At 36.8% G+C, this 18,160-nt stretch overlaps 2 non-coding genes across 2 annotated transcripts; both read right to left on the bottom strand.

Moving 5' to 3' along the window:
- Positions 1–11,041: 11,041 nt before the first annotated feature.
- Positions 11,042–11,196, bottom strand: LOC124899925. The gene has a single exon (XR_007057485.1). It is a non-coding gene; the product is annotated as a U1 spliceosomal RNA (small nuclear RNA).
- A 2,963-nt stretch (positions 11,197–14,159) lies between these two features.
- LOC124899932 lies at positions 14,160–14,320 on the bottom strand. Its single transcript, XR_007057490.1, has one exon. It is a non-coding gene; the product is annotated as a U1 spliceosomal RNA (small nuclear RNA).
- Positions 14,321–18,160: the final 3,840 nt, after the last annotated feature.

Raw genomic sequence — 18,160 nt, 5'->3', positions numbered from 1 at the left:
ATGTATATGTATATGTATGTGTTCCATTGGTATATGTATTAATTGATTGGTTTCAAACTGTTGGAACTATTTTATCCTTATCCTTAAGTTAAATGATAGCACTCCAACTGCAAACCATCTTTAATGTTGTATCCCCACATGATTCAATTATTGGTCATACTACACCTTCTACTCAGTGATTGGACTCGGGGACAGCTTGTGCTGACTTAATATGGTGAGCTTCCATACTTTAGAAGGCTCTATTTCTTACTTGGAGTTTTATTATACCTTTATAGTTTAGAATTGGATATTGGTTTTGGCTATAGTTGGGGGCATGTCCCAACCAGATATTCTTAGTTTATTCTAGGGTCTTTATATGGACAAACTATGGACTTGGGTATGTTATGAAATAGATAGGAATTTGGTTATTATGTTATGGTTGTTGGTTTGGTATTAAATGGTCATGAACCTATCCCAAAGTCTTAGAGTTGTTAAATACTCTATCTTGTTATATGTTTGGGATTCATCTAACTCAGGGTTTATATTGGTAGGTTGGCTTGGGTAATAGGTTATCTATAGTCCTTGTTGGGCTTAAGATGCCCATTATGACAAGGCCCTGGTTTGGGTCGTGTCACGTTAGTATTAGATCCTAAGTTCATGGTCAGTTGGGTGTCCACAAAGCCGTGTTAAGTAGAGTCTCTTTTATGGATGTGTAGTGCGCCACACTTATAAGAGGGAGGTTACAAGGCATTTGGAAATTTTTCACTTTCTTGTTGTCTTACTCGAGCCTTTCACTTACAAGAATTGAATTCTTCTGATTTTCTTCTCTTTCACCTTTCATTTTCTTGTCTTTCAGATCATACCTCCAAGAAGATCTGATATTCATGCAAACTCCTCTATCCCAACTGGGGATAATGTTGATGGGACATTCTCTACCTCTAGAGTTCAGACCTGATTAAGGGTCTCTACATCTAACTATCCTCATGGGGTTCCACTTGTCCCCAAAACCCTACTCCTAAGGGTGACACTTTTACTCAGTCGCCTCAAGGGCATGCTACTAATGATGACTTTTGCCGTTCTATTAATCTATTGACTCATTTGGTAGCTTCTTAGTCTGAGTGTGGTGTTCCTGATGCTCCATCATCTGATTTCACAAGGGTTGGCTATTTTATGAGGTTACATCTTTTTATGTTCACAGATACAAAGATTGAGGAAGATCCTCTAAGTTTCATTGATGAAATGGAGAATATCTTCTGGATTATGCATGCTTTAGAGGTTGAAGGTGTTGATTTTGCTGCTTATCAATTTAAAGATGAGGCGTACCAATAGTACAAAGAGTGGGAACAGTTGAGAGATGAAGATGTTAGTTCTATCATGTAGGATAATTTCTTTAGTGCATTCTTGAACCACTTCTTTCCTCATGAGTTGAGGAAAGCTACAACAGAAAAGTTTGTGAATTTGAGGCAAGGTAGGATGTGTGTCAAGGAGTATGCCTTAAAATTTCATCAGTTGTCTAAGTATGCTCCTGAGTTGGTTTCTAACATAAGATCCCAAATGAGAAAGTTTTCTTCGAGACTGTCTCGTGAGTTGGTTCTTGAAAGTAAGGTGGCTTTGTTGATCAAGACATAGTCATCTCTAGATTGGTTATGTGCATGCAATAAGTTGAGGAGGAGAATAAGAAACAGGCTGAGTTTACTGAGAGGCAAGGAAAGAAATTTAGGCCTTCTGATCAAGGTGGTAGAGATGGTGGCAAGTGACCAAGGAAGAAGTGAGGGGTTCTGTTTCTTTCTCCATGACTAGTGCACCATACTTAAAGATGTCAGGTGATCATCGATCTCAGTTTGATGGTGGGTTTTGGGCATAAGGTGACTAATCTCAGGCTAGTAGGGCTTAGTCAGCTCTATACCACCCTCCTTGTAGATTGTGGGCAATTGCACTGGGGTTCTGTGAGGAAGGGAAAAATAGATGTTTCTATTATGGTCAGATTGGTCATATGCAGCGTGACTGCCGTGTTCAGCTATCTTCTAGGCTAACAAGGTTCATGTTGGCTCGTCCTCTTTTCTTGCACCAAAGGGTACTGCTTCTGCATTTGTTTTTACTTCTGGTACCGGTACTGGCTGGAATCAGTTATATGCTCTTGCATTTCACCAGGATTCTGAGGTATCCCCCGATATAGTGACTAGTATGTTAAACCTTTCTCCCGTGATGTGTATTATTTACTTGATCCAGGGTTCACTCTTTCTTATATGACCCCATTTGTGCCTGTGCGTCTTGGTTTTGGTCCCGAGTGTCTGTCAGTTTTTTTTGTTTCTACCTTGGTAGGAGACTCTGTGGTTGTTAAAAGAGTCTATATGGGGTGTGGTGGTAGTTGTTGATACTAAAGAAACTCTTATGGATTTGATAGAGTCGGATATAGTTGACTTTAATATCATAGTGGGGATGGATTGGTTGCATTCATGCTATGCTTCCCTAGATTGTTGGATCCATAAGGTCATGTTTAAATTCCCTAATGGGCCAGTCATTTTGGGAGAAGGGGTTTTTTAATGCCTAAGAGGAGGTTTGTCTCATATCTTAAAGCATGAAAGTTGATTTCTCAAGGGTGTTTGTATCATTTGGTATGGGTTAAATATTCTAACTCAGAAGGTCCCTCTCTAGAATTCATACCCGTGGTTAATGAGTTTCTCGAGGTTTTCTCTAATGATCTTCCTGGTATTCCTCCAGATAGCAAAACTAATTTTGGGATTGATCTTATTTCGAACACTCATTCTATTTCTATACCTCCTTATAGAATGGCTCTGACTGAGTTGAAGGATCTTAAGGAGCAATAGAAGGATCTCTTAGATAAAGGTTTTATCTGCCTTAATATGTTTCCTTGAGGTGCTCTTATGTTTTTTGTGAGCAAGAAGGATGTTTTGGTTCGAATGTGAATTGATTTTAGCTAGTTGAACAAGTTGACCATAAAGAATAAGTATCCTCTTTCTAGGATCAATGATTTATTTGATCAGTGTCAAGCTACCAAGTGTTTCTCTAAGATTGATCTTAGTTTGAGTTGTCATTAGCTTAAGATTAGGGAAGTGGATATCCCTAAGACTGCCTTTAGGACCCAGTATGGTCATTATGACTTTCTAGTTATGCATTTTGGGTTGACCAATGCTCTAGAATCATTTATGGATTTGATGAATAGGGTTTTCCGTCAGTTTCTGGATTTGTTCATCATTGTCTTCGTTGATGACATCTTGGTCTATTCTAAGAGTGAGGTGGATCATATCAATCACCTTCATGCGGTGTTGCAGACCTTGAAGGATCATCATTTGTATGCCAAGTTCTCTAAGTGTGAGTTTTCGTTGAAGGCTGTGACTTTTCTTTATCATGTTATCTCTAGTGAAGGGATGATGGATCCACAAAAGGTTGTGGTGGTTAAAAAGTGGCCTAAACCTACGAATCCAACCGATATTCAAAGTTTCTTAGGTATGGTCGGTTACTATAGGAGGTTCATGAAGAGTTTTTTGACTATAGCTTCCCCATTGACTAAGTTGACCCAAAAAAAGGTCAAGTTCTTGTAGTTGAATGGGTCTGAGGATATTTTTTAGAAGTTAAAAGATAAGTTGACTTCGGCTCCAGTTTTGACCTTGCTCGAGGGTAATGATGGTCTCATAGTGTATTATGATGCTTCTCATAGTGGGCTTGGTTGTGTGTTGATGCAGCATGGTAGGGTGGTGGCCTATGTTTCTAGGCAATTAAAGGTTCATAATAAGAACTACCCTACTCATGACTTAGAGCTATTAGCAGTGGTATTTGCATTAAAGATTTGGCATCACAATCTCTATAAGGTTCATGTTGATATCTTTTTTGAACATAAGAGCCTACAGTATGTGTTTACTCAGAAAGAGCTAAATCTCAGGCAAAGAAGGTGGTTTGAGTTACTGAAGGACTACGATATAAGTCTCCATTACTATCCAGGTAAAGTTAAAGTAGTTAATGATTCTCTTAGTAGGTTGTCTATTGAGAGTCTAGCTCATGTGGATGAAGATAAGTGGTAGTTGGTAAAGGACATTCACCATTTGGATAACCTTGGAGTACGTCTCATATACTCTAGGGATGGTGGTGTATTTATACATCAGTTATTGCAGTCGTCCCTTGTTGTTGAGATAAAGGAAAAACAAATATTGGATCCTCATTTGATGAAGATTTAGGGGAATGTGGGTTAGCAAAAGGTTGTGATTTTTTCATTGGTGGTGATGGTATCTTGAGGTACCAAGGTAGGCTATGTGTTCCCAATGTGGATGGATTGGAGAAAAAGACTTTTCCCAAAGCTCATGGATCTTGTTATGCTACTCATCCCGGTTCCATGAAGATGTATCATGATCTTAAGGAGTTTTATTGGTGGAATATTATGAAATGAGATATGGCTAAGTGTACGGTGTGTCAACAAGTAAAAGTTGAGCACATGAGACCCGAGGTTTTGTACTAAGATATTAAGTTTCTTGAATTGAAGTGAGAAGTGATTAATATTGATTTCATTATCGGTCTTCCTCGGTCTCGGAATTAATGTGATTCTATTTGGGTCATTTTGGATAGAATGACCAAGTCCACTTACTTTTTGCCGGTAAGGACTAATTATTTGGTAGAGGATTATGCTCAGTTGTATCTTGTAGAGATTGTAAAGTTGGATGGTGCTCCGGTTTCTATCATCTGGATCATGGTACTCCATTCTCATCTTATTTTTGGTGATCATTTCAGAAAGGCTTAGGAACTAATGTGTGCCTTAGTACCGCTTTCCACCCGCAGTCGGATGGACAAGCGAAGAGGAACATTTAGACATTGGAAGACATATTTCGTGCATGTGTTATTGGATATGGTAATAGTTGGTATGACCATTTGCCTTTGATTGAATTTTCCTATAAAATAGTTACCACTCTAGCATTGGTATGGCTCCTTTTGAGGCATTGAATAGAAGGAGATTTAGTTCTCCTATTGGGTGGTATGAAGTTGGTGAGGGTAAGTTGTTTATCCCTAATTTGGTTCACCAAGCCTTGGAGAAGGTGAAGGTAATTCGTGATAGGAGCTGTTCAAAGTCGCCAAAAGTCCTATATGGATATGAGACGTAGGGAGTTGGAGTTCAATGTTGGCGATTGGGTATTCTTGAAGGTTTCCCCAGGAAAGGATCAATGTGGTTTGGTAAGAAGGGGAAACTTAGTCCCCAATATGTTTGTCCATATTTGATTTTAAAAAGGGTTGGAAATGTTGCCTATGATTTGGAGTTGCCTCCTAGTTTGAGCTCCACTCATCCACTTTTCCATGTCTCTATGTTGAGAAAGTATGTAGGTGATCCTTTATCAGTTGTTCCTTTGGAGGGGTTTGGTATCTTGGATTCCTTATCATATGAGGTAGTTCTGTTTGAGATCTTAGACAGTCAAGTTCATCGGCTGCGAACAAAGGATGTGGCTTTGGTAAAGGTTCTCTGGAGAAACCATAAGATTGAAAAAGCTACTTGGGAGACGGAAGAGGACATGAAGTCCAAATATCCGCATTTATTTTCAATCTTGAAAACTTGTGCTTGAGGTATATGTTGATCTTTCTATCTTTGTTGTATGTGTTTGTTTTCTAACTTGGTTAAAGGTTAGTTTGGTGTCTATTAATTTGCTAACTCAGGCCTTGTGCTTTCCTTACCCTTCATTCGAGGATGAATGATCCAAATGGGGGAGAATTGAAGCATCTCGACTTTTGACCCTTAGAAAAATTCCTGAGTTTTAGTTTCTGGACAACATACGATTTGAGCATACTTGTCATATGCTAATATATGGTTTATGGCTCCCCAACTGTATGTTTGGCAGTGTAGTTTGATTAGGTTCTATCTAAGGTATGGCTAAGCATCTTATTGGTTATATGATAGGGTACGAGGTGTATGTTGTTTAGTAGTATGATGCCTTAAGTTTGGTCTAGATGATTCTGACCAAGGTACGATTCTAAGGGTACTTCTCATATGTTAGTATACGAGTTAGTCCTAGGTGGTCGTATATTGTTCAGTACAGAGTTCCAAGAGGATGCTAGGGTACGGTTCAGGGGGTTTGGCCGTACTCTCATGCGAGCAAGTTTTTAGCTTTTAAGCTGAGGGTATTTCAGATATTTCCCACCCCAAAGTCCTTAAGTCCCCACATTTTATGAGATGTTGTGGCCTCTTATAACACACATTGGAGGACCAAACATTCCAAAAACACACTCTCTCTCGCTTAAAGATTGGGACTAGGGTTTCTACAAGCATTCATCTAAAGGATCAAGAGTCAAGTTTCTCTTCATGAATCTTCATAAATAAGGTATGTGACTCTTCCCTCATTGTTAGTTCATAAATATCATGCGTTTTAAACTGTGATTATGATTCTTAAATGGTGATTTTGAAAACCAAAATTGAGGGTTTTGTTGGATAGGGTGCAGAACTATTTACTCTTGGTTTAACTTATGTTTATATATATTTTTGGTGATGATTTGCACATGTGGGTGCTTGGTAATTGTGGTTTAATAAATGGGTCATGAATAACCCTAAACTTGATAATTTTTCTTTGGTTTTGGACTTGGAAAAGATATGCCCTCAAGGTATTTGTGAAAATGTCTAAGAGAAATAGCTAGTCACATGTCAATGGTGTTTTGAACTAAGGCATTAGCATAATGAATATGAATGGTTGGTAAATGGTTTTGTAAAGGCCTTATTGTCCATGTAATGACTTAAGTGATAACCTTGGTGGTTTAATTGGTTAAAAGGGTTTGAGTCCCTAAACATGAAATTCATTTGTCTTTTTAGACAATGGGTTCAATTCCCTAACTTTGAATTGAACTAGTGTATTTGTGAGATGATGGGTTCGAGTCCCAAAGTCAAATGAATGAATGGTTGATTGATAATGGTAATGGCATATTGTATGCTTGCAAGTAGTGTTGGTATGACGATACCAACAAATTGCCTTTGGTAAGTAATTATTTAAATGGTCGCATGTGTGAAATGGTGGTTTTAAATTGGGCTTTAAAGTAGGATGTGTAGCAAGGCCGTGAAAGTGGAGTTCGAAGGACTAACTCCAGAAACTACGCTAGCCAGTGCGAATGTATTTTTGACCCAATGGTTTGAGTCTCGTGAATGAACATATGAAAGAGAGGTTTGAGTCCCCCTTACTACATGTATTAGTGCTTAAGTCACCTTAATTACGCCGGGAGGTTTGAGTCCCCCGTAAAGGCATATACGGTTATAGATATTCTCTGGTCCATGTGGTTACATGCACTAAGGCCCTTTCAACTATGCTACACAGCCTAGGTTAATGATTTCAAAGTTCATGGTAATCTTTTTCTCTATCCCAACATGGTATATCTATATGTATATGTATATGATGTGTTGTATTGGTTGATTGGTTTTGAACTGTTGGCACTATATTATCTTTATCCTTGAGTTACATGCTAGCGCTCTAATCGCTAACCATCTTCACCTTTGTATCCCGATGCGATGTAGGTGTTGGTCATACTACACTTCCTAATTAGTTATTAGACTAGGGGACAACTTGTGGTAACTTGAAGTGGTGAGCTTTCATACTTTGGAAGGCTTCATTTCTTGCTTTGAGTTTTTTATGTATTTATAGTTTAGACTTAGATATTGGTTTTGGCTATTGTCGGGGACATGTCCCAACTGAATTTTCTTGGTTTATTCGTTGAGGCTTTGTATGGACAAACTATGGACTTGGGTACATTGTGGAATGGATACGGTTTTTGTAATTGTGTTATGGTTATTGGTTTGGTATTGGATTGTTTGACTTGTTTAGGTTTTTCATGGACATAAACCTATCCCAAAGTCTTGGAGTTGTTATATACTCTATCTTGTTATATGTTTAGGATTTATCCTACTCAGGGTATATGTTGGTAGGTTGGCCCGCTCCTTGTTAGGCTTGAGATGCCCAATACGACAAGGCCCTGGTTCGGGTCGTGTCATCCTTTCAAGGCTCTTAAGGTAAGAGGTGTACGTCTCCTATGGATGGTCTGAAGTTCATGAAACTTGGTTGTTAGGTCCTGACTTGGTTTACCAATCTATAGAGAAGTTGAAGGTGATTAGAGAAAGACTAAAGATTTCTCAAAGTTGCCAAAATTCTTATGCGGATGTGAGGTAAAGAGAATTGGAGTTTGAGGTAAATGATTGGGTATTCTTATAGTTGTCTCCTATGAAAGGAGTCATGAGATTTGGGAAGAAGGGAAAGTTTAGTCCTTATTATGTTAGTCCATAACAGTTTGTAAGGAGAATTAGGAACATTACTTATGAGTTGGACTTACCTGCAAGTTTGATATCTATTCATCCCGTGTTTCATGTTTCAATGCTGAAAAAGTATGTGGGTGGTCCTTCCTTGATAGTTCCTATTGAGGATGTTGGTGTTGTGGATTCCTTTTCTTATGAGGAAGTCCCGGGTGAGATATTAGATAGGAAAGTTCGATTAACGGCCAAAGATATGGCTTTAGTGAAGGTCCTTTGGAGAAACCAAAAAGTAAAAGAGGCTACATGGGAAGCTGAGGAAGATATGAAGTCCAAATACCTGTTTTTGTTCCTCGGGTTGGATAAAAGTGCTTAAGGTATGAGTTTCGCTTTCCTCTTGTCATTTTCTGAGCCTGTCATTTGATTTTTGTGTATTATTTCTATTCTCGTGCTAAAAGTGTCCTAACTCATCATTTGGGAATGAATGATCCTAAGGAAGGATAATGTAAGACCCTTAAAAATTTTGATCAATTTATTTTTGACCTTTCTGCATTAGTAATATTGATTTTGACTTGAATTGTGTTTAGGATTGTTTAAAGGGTAATTGGGGAAAATTTTGAAATTTTTGGAAGGGGTGTAAGGTCATTTTCGGACCCTGAGGCAGTGAGGGTCTACGAAATCACCATATCATAAAAGCTACCCTCAGTGATATGACCGTGTCATAGAGGCTAACCTCCACGATATCAGTGTAGCACGGAGGATAGTCTCCATGATATTGGTGTGCCTTACCAAGGTAAAAATTTCATGCAGTTCTATTTTTATTCACATGGGAAGAGGGGCTTTTGGTCTTTTTACCCATTGTACGACTTTTAAACATAAAATAATCTCATTCCCATTAGTTTTCAAAGATCAAATCCCCCTATTTCATTCTCAAACACAAAACCTAAGAACATTCAAAAGTTTCACTATGCATTCATCATCCGGGGCCAAACTTCAAACTAACTTTAAATTCTTATGTGTTTCAGGCATATATCTCTTTCCTAAATTAATTTTATACAAAAAATATGTCTAATTATGGTCTATGTGGTTTCATTGTTGGGTTTTGAATATGGGTTGAGGGATTTGAAATGGTTGTTACATGAATTGAATTCGCATGGTTTTGAATTGGTTGTTTATGCTTTATTCTTATGATTTTGAACTAAATAAATGCATGGGTCTGAGAATAGGAACGGGAAACATGGGTTTCCCCAAATTTTATGGTTCAATGGTTTGGAATTATCTTTAACCTCAACCCAACTTATGAAATTGGTTTTGAAACATCGACATATACGTAATCTACTTTACTTTTGGAAACTTGCATTGCATAAAAGTTTAATGGAACACAAATTGGTTTTGAAAAGGCGTTGATGGCCATAGGTTGTTTTTAAATTGCAAACCTTGGAGACAATTTGGCTAATTGGTTTTGGTATGGCATAATGGAATTGGATAGCAAGCTTAACTTTATTTGGTATGACGATACCAACGGTAAAGGCCTAACTAATAGACTCCTTGGTTAATGGATGGAAATGTGTGTCAATGGTTATCATTTGGGCATAAAGAGGGTTATGTAGATTGCCGTAGAAGGTGGAGGATCCGGGGTGATCGATACTATAAACCATGTTCGCCTTTTCATTCTCATTGATTGTCCAAGTCATTTATTTTTTTGCATTGTTTACTTTACTTTAGTTTTCAAATTCCAAACTCATTTGATTTCCTTTGCACCGCTTTAATCTCAATATTGAACTAGAATTGGATAGCTGCTTAACACCAGTCCCTGTGGGATTGATACTTGGTTTCTAAAATACTACCGTGGGGGTCTTTATGACTGTGTGAATATTTCACACATTATATCACCAGTCCCTGTGGGATTGATACTTGGTTTCTAAAAGACTGACGTGGGGGTCTTTATGACTGTGTGAATATTTCACACATTATATATATATATATATATTTGGAAAGGTTGGAGCCTCGGTGGCTTTGGCCCTTTCTCAAATTTCTTCTATTTATGCGGTTAACACACACTAGGGTCCTCTCAGCAGGGAAGGCTAAACTCATATAGCCCGTGGGCTCCCTTAGGATGGATAGATCTACACAATCTAGGTTAATGGTTTTCAATCTCATGCCTAAACCTTGTTCTTTATCCTGGCATCTTATATATATGTATATACAATGTGTGCATGTGGTCTAGTTTGGGTTAGGACATGGCATTATCTTATCCCTATTTTGAGTTACATGCCAGTATTTATCATAATGACCGTCTTAGGACACTACATTATTTCATAATATAGGGTCCAAAGACACTTCTTTTTCCTCTGTGCAGTGCTAGGTGGATTTGCACGTTCGTTGAGCCGCCGAAGAGTGGTGAGCCTCCATCCTTCGAACTGCCTTATAATTTTCATATTCTTTTATTTTGACTCAGTACTTTTGGATTCTTTTGGTCATGATTGAGGGCATGTCCCGACCTGCTTGGTATTTTGGTTTTAGAGGCTGTAGTAGATATATGTGGGTTGGTTAGTTATTGTTTTGACTCTGAGTTTCATTGAGTCATTCATTCATTGTTTTTATTATAATTATTATTGTGCTCTTGAGGTTGGGTTAAAGAGGTGGTCTCCGATCCATGGTGGACTTGAGGTACCCATCACGGCCAAGCCCTGGTTCGGTTCGTGACATAACCACTATTAGATTTCACGTTTAATGCTAAGCTAGTTGATAAAAAAGCCTCTCGTCATGAATTAAACGACACTATGCTCCAGTAGAACACAACCAGGCCAATATAGCATTTGGGCCAAAAAGATTGAACTAGAATTAATAGGGGTCGCGGAATGCAGGCCCCCTCTACCACAAATTATGACGTAGGCTCGACCACTTGGGCTGACCTTGGATGGCACCCTTCCAAAGTGTAATGAAAGTCACCAGCCTAGGCCATGGGCCTTATTGTCCATTAACCCCATCCAGGTAAGTATGTTGTCCATTCCTACTTGGCCCGTCATTATACTTCCTTATTAGTTATTCATCTTCTCTATTTGCTGGTGTGGGACTAAACTGGTTTACTTCTCTCGTTCGCCATATTGCCATGTTACTCACCTCTAGTATACAATATTCAGAATGTTGGAACTTCTTATGTTCCTCCTTATAGGATGCAAGGTCTTCTACTATCGCCCTTTCTTTTTTATTACATATGTGATGTCGACTGTCGAATTCAGACAAAAGCAGTAACCATATTGTGGTCCTTTTTGTTATAGCGTTATGTTAAGGATATCGAGGTTGATTGGTTGTCTATCTAGGTGAGTATCGAACATGGTCTCTTCTTGTGAAAGCATTCCTTCCAAATAAAATGTTTTGAGGCCCAATCGTTGGCCAACTTCACAACAAGGAATGCAAATCTTTTTAAATTGTTGAACGAATTAGTTAACTTAAATTTGCTAATCTATCACAAGGACTGCCGTCTCAGCCAACAATATATAAGAGATGAACATACCATATGAACTTAAAAGTACTCCTACTTAAGATATGAACTACAAGTACAGATTACAAACTAAAATTTCTCAATGATTAGTTCTCACAAACTATCATTACTTCCTGTCAATATGTCTGTAAATATGATTTAATTAAGACTTCCAGAATTCCATATGACTGTTTTTTTAACTTCTTTATATGTGAACCTAGGATTAGTATATCTAATAAGTTCTTCAATACTTTGTAGCCTGGTATATTTGGTTCAAGAAAGAAATATTATGCATAATTGCACTGATTAGCTGCAAAATACTACAAGCAAGTTCGAGTAAGTGCCTTGTTAAAACTATTTTTCGAATGATTATAATAAGCAACTGTTTGAATTATATTTACAGTGGCTGCAAACTCGAAAATGCGATACAATATTACAGTTTTGCTTATTGTTATTTGTCTTTACCCATTTTATGAAACTAATTCTAGGCCTATGTGCTCAGCCAAGGGTCTTTTGAAAAGTACTTCTCTACTTAAATGGTAAGGGTAAAGTCTGCCTACACAGACGCTCCCCAGATCCTACTTGTGGGATTACACTGGGTTTGTTGTTGTTGTTGCCGTCCATCCATTTGGCAAACTCCACCCATCAGCTAGTTTAAGTCTTTAATTAACTACTTTTTTATCCTAGTTTTGCATTCCATGTTCTTTATAATTAACTTGAATGCCTAGCGACACGCAAATATTGGAATGAAGTTGGTATGATCAATGAAATTGAAAAAAATCATTAACTGCAATAATCGATGGAACATTTGGTTGCATTTCCTTTTTATCCCTGGAACATTTGGTTGACCTAAAATCACTACTACCATGATAATATAAATGATGATATTCTCATGTCTTTACCCTATAGAAGAGCCTTGGTATATATGCAGTAATCGAGCTAACGAATGGAAAGACCAATAAGTTTGATGAATATCATAGGACGTGAGAATGTGAAATGGAAACCTCCGGAAAATGAACATAAACTCAATATTGATGGGTATTTTAACCACAAAAATAAACTGGGAGGTGCAGGGGATGTTATTCGTGATCATAAGGGTAACCGGGTAACCGGATATAGTGCAAAGATAATCATTAATTCTGCCAAAAGTACTAAATTGTTATCGTTGTCATACGGACTTTGTTTAGCTGGAAAACTGCAGGTCAGACATATGGAAATTGCTACAGATTCTCTTGAGGGATTAAGTTCTACAAAACGAACAAGAAGCTAATACGTATAAATATTTTACTTCAGAATGCAGGGAGCTACTTCATAGGAAGAGAACCCCCAAATCAAGCTGCATGAGTACAGAGAACAAAACATGATAGCAAGTCTGACTTGCTAGCAAAACATACATGGCCTTGTTATGGAAGAATGTTGTTTTTTGGTGGAATGGATAGTTCCCCATGTTTGTTTGAAAGATTCTAGAAGCGAAAAAGGAAGGAACTACTTTTGCAAGACATATATATAGAGTTTTTATCTTATATGGAGTGTAACCTAATGAATAGGCAAACTCTATCTTGCGCTAGCCAATATGAAGCCACTTATGTTTGTGATGAAGCAAAATATATTATACTAAGAAATAACGCCTTTTTAATCCAATGAGAATAAACATGAATATTGCTAAAGGATTGGATAATTCAATGACTTTTATTAAGGAAATCACAATTGAGAACCTGAATTTTGTAGTAAACAAGTAATGGATTTGTACAACTTGAAGCTTAAAAAAGTTATTTTAAATGTTCTTTTCAGTGCTAAAAATTGAGATAACTAGATGATGAAAATTTGAAAAAAATATTGCATTAACATTTGAATTTATAAAACACAAGTCACTTTGATTTGATACTTTATATATTTATCTAATTAATAGTGCTGAGAAATATTATACAATTAGCTGATAATTTTTTAGTCGATACTAATCAGATAAAAAGATTTGATTCTTTTCAAATGCTTATAAAACAATATGAACAGTTGCCTTAACAAAAAAAGTTTATCTAATTTAAAGTTGATAAAATTGAGATATATATTTGGTATTAGAAGTATGAAACCAACCTGAGACTTGCTGGTAGAATGCGATTGTAGTCAAGTCAAAACCCCAATGCAAGTCCAATTACCAAACCAGGATATAATTAGGGTTAATATCTCATAATGATTACTCAACTAAGAATTATTATCTCAATTTTCTTCAATGAAAGTGACTTTATAAGATAACAACTATTAATTAAGTGACCAAAGGTTAGGAGGAAGAACTGTCCAACTTACACCACCAGAGAGGTTTCATACATTATATTCGAATTAAAATGTGTTTTTGACTTTAAGTAGTGTTTAAGGATGGTTATTAACACTATGATTACAAAAGCTAAAACTATAGTGTCATCTCTGCTATTTGCTAAAGGTGTTTCAGGCCAGTAGCACTAGGGCAAAAATAATGAACTAGAATTGGTAGGGCCCGTGCAAACACAGACTCCCTCTACCACAAATTATGACATTGGCTCGGACACTTGAGCTGACCATAAACAGGCACCCTTCTAATGTGCAATGAAAGTCACTAGCCTAGGCTATAGGCCTTATTGATCACTCATTGACGCTATCAAGGTAAGTACGTTGTCGATTCCTACTTGGTCCATTATTATACTTCCTTATTAGTTATTCCTCTTGTCCATTTTCTAATGTGGGACTAAACTGATTTGCTTCTCTCATTCGCCACGTTGCCAGGTTACTCACCCCTTGTATACAATATTCAAAATATTGGAATTTCTGTGCTAATCTTTTTCATTGTTTAATGAATAGATTAGTTAATGAAAACCAAAACTAAATTAGCTAATTATCAAAAGGATTGTAGTCTTAGCCAACTATAAGAGATAAACACATACCATAAAAATTAAAAAGTACTCCCCTTTTAAGATATGAACTACAAGCACAGATTATAAACTAACATTTCTTTATGATTAGTCCTCACAAACTATTATTGCTTCCTGTCAATTTTCTATAAATATGATTTAATTAAGACTTTCGGAATTTCACACGACTGTTTTTAACTGATTTATATATGAACCTAGGATTATAAAGTCTAATGTGTTCTTCAATACTTTGTAGCTTGGCATATTTCATATTTGGCCAAAAAGAAAAACTAGGCATCTTTGCATTGACTAGTTGCAAAAGACTACGACCAAGTTCCAGTAAGTGCATTGTTAAAACTTTTGTTTTACAATGGTTATAAAAAGCTACTGTTAGAATTATTTTTACAATAGCCTTAAACTCAAAAATGTGATATAATACTGAAGTTCTGTTTATTGTTATTTCTCTTTACCCATTTCATGAAATTGATTCTAGGCCTATATGCTTGAGTTGAGGGTCATTTGAAAACAACTTCTCTATCTACACGAGGTAAAGGTAAAGTCCGCGTACAACTCTACCCTTTCCAGATTCCACTTATGGAATGTCACAAGTATGCTATATATTGTTGTTTACCATGTGTAAATGTTGGCAAATTAATCATGCTCTTTAAGGTCTTGCGCAAACTCCACCTGTCTAGTTAAATTCTTTAATTAACTACTTTTTATCCTAATTTTGCAATCCATATTCTTTATTATTAACTTGAATGCCTAGCTGCACGCAAATATTGGGATGAAGTTGGCATGATCAATGGAATTGAAAAAAAAAATCATTTACTCCAACGATCAAGATCGGCTTAACCAATGTAGGAAAATAGCCATACAAGATCAACAACTTAACAGAAATGGAAGTTGTCATTCCTTTTTTTAATCTGTGGAACCTTTGGTTGGCCCAAAATCTTAACTATCACGAATACGAAAGATGATATACCAATGTCTTTACCCTATGTAAGAGCCTTGGAATATATCCACCTAACGAATGAAAAGATCAATAAGTTAGCCTTGAAATATATCCATCTAACGAATGAAAAGATCAATAAATCCGATGAATACCAAAGAACGTGAGAATGTGAAATGGAAACCTCCGAAAAATGTACATAAACTCAATATTGAGGGGTCTTTTAACTACAAAAATAAACTGGGAGGTGCAGGAGGTATTATCCGTCGTCATAAGGGTAACTGGATCAGTTCCCTCATGTTTAATTTGTTTCGAGGATGCTGAAAGCAGATAAGAAGCAACTACTTTTGCTAGACACAGATCCTTATATAAAGTGTAACCTAACAAATAGGCAGACTCTAACTTGTGCTAACAAATATGAGGCACTTATGTTTGTAATGATGTATACTATACAGAACTGGCCTAATATACCCTTCGAGTGTTGAAAATGATTCTAAATATAAAATTTACACAAATAACCAAACTTAAGGACCATTATTTAAGAAAATCTCATATCTTTTAAAATATTTCATTATATACCACTTTTTGGATATTTACCCTTGATACATATTTGATACAAGAATAATCACAGATATGAACTTAAGAGAGTGCGTGTTGGACCCGAGACTTGGTGGATGCAAATGAAGTGTAAAGGAGCACCTAAATGGACACCAAAACCATCCATACATAGCACTCCAAGGGCGCCTACTTGAAGCCATTCATTAAAGGGCCTTTTTGGTTATTTCACCTTACTTTTGTAATAAGTCTATAAATAGACTAGTTTAGGTCTTTAGTTCTTTGGTTGATGATTATTGTAAGTCTTGAACTTTTGAAACACCAAGTCCTCTCTCCTTGAGGCACAAAACCAAAATTTGTAACTAGGATAGCATTCAAGGGTGGAATCTCTTGTGATTACTGGTTTGTTAGAAACGTTGGTGCTTGAGTGGTGGACTCCGCTCTTGTATCATCGTAAGAACTTGCTGCTTGTTAACGTGTTTTGTAGGGGTTTTAGAGTTTAATAAACTCTTTAGTTACTACTTTACATGTTTCCCTTGTGTCAAGTTATCTATCTTCTTTATCATTAAGTTTGTGTTTGCTTCCTTGTGTAGTTTTCTGTCTTGCTTGTTACAGATTTTTGCGTGTCACTTGTGGACTGTTTTGTGCTCATTTAGATACCGTTTGGTAGCAAAGCCATCATTTATTTCGTTCCCACGAGATCAATCTTGGGTTTGTTCACTCAAAAATAAAAAAAAAGTGTTGAAAAAAATCTGAAAAACTCAAAATAGTAATCTGTCCACGTTTTTGTGTTTAGGCCAAAATTTGAAGCCTAGTTTTCTTGTGATTTTTGTGTGTGTTTTGTGTTCTAGTTTTAGATATTTGTTTCCTAACACTAAAAGAGGTGTCTAAGTTCGAAAATCTCACAAAAAGAGTTGTGTTCTTGAGTTAGGTGTTCTTGGCCAAGAAAGTTGTTGTTCTTGTTGTTGTCTTGGCCAAGATTTGTTCTTTGAGTCTAGATCTAGGTATATTTTGTGAGTCTTGACTATTATTAGTATTGGTTTGTTCTTCCCTAACACTAATAGAGTCAAGATATAAGTTGAATTCCTACTTGTATTGTTGTTATGCGGATTCAAAAGTTGGGCCGAATTGTTGTTGGCGTTGTTGTGGTGGATTCAACATTTGAACGTTTAAAGATGTGTTGTTGGTATTGTGGTTGTGGATTTATGTTGAAAGAGGTGTTTTTGTTGTTGGGAGGTTCAACTTGAACCTTGGTCTTCAAATCTTGTTGAAGGTTCTTGGTGTTCTTGGCCAATATTCATGTCTTGAGACAAGAAGAACCTTCAATAAGTAGTGTTTGATCTTAAGACCAAGTGAAAGAGTGTAGTCTTCTTGTTTATCTTGAAACAAGTTCCAAGACTATACCCAAGTAGTAAGGGACAAAGAGGGCTTTCAAAAATACTAGTTACCAAAAGGGAGTAAGAGGACTTTTCAAGACTAACCAAAAGAGGAAAGAGCTAATCACCCTTTAAAAAAGTGTTTTACCCAAAAGGTGCAAAGAAAGTCAACCTATTTTGAATGTGGAAAAGTCTCTAAAACTTGTGTATTTACCCTCCAAAACCAAATTCACTCTTCCACAAGTTGGAACTAAATTTTTCAAATTCCATAACCATTCCAGGACTTCCACATCACTATCCGAACCAATCAAAGGCTGCCATGTCACCTCTTTGTACAACTAACTTATTTGTGTTTTGTAGGTAATTTTTGGCTACAATGGATAACAATGCTCTTAGTGCTATTTTGGCCGGGATTGAAACTCTTTCCCATGAAGTGGCTAGAATGAATGTGGGTCTTGATAGATTAGGCCCGAATATGACATCGTTTGGTGAGAAATTAGATCATTTAGAGAGTAGAAGAAACTCTCGTGCTTCTACTCCCAAAACTTTACATCCAACGATAAATCGTCCAAGACCACCACAAAATGCCATAATCCAAGTTTCCAATTATCCTCAAAACCGAGACTTAAGTAGGCCACCTCCCTCATAAATTGATAAAGTCTAACAAGAAGGACTTGGAAGCCAAATTCCTCCACCAAAACCAAATTCTCATATCCAAGA

Source organism: Capsicum annuum, chromosome 6, assembly GCF_002878395.1.
Source record: "Capsicum annuum cultivar UCD-10X-F1 chromosome 6, UCD10Xv1.1, whole genome shotgun sequence".
Taxonomy (NCBI): domain Eukaryota; kingdom Viridiplantae; phylum Streptophyta; class Magnoliopsida; order Solanales; family Solanaceae; genus Capsicum; species Capsicum annuum.
Note: the sequence above shows the minus strand (reverse complement) of the source record. Positions and strands in the feature narration are given on the sequence as shown.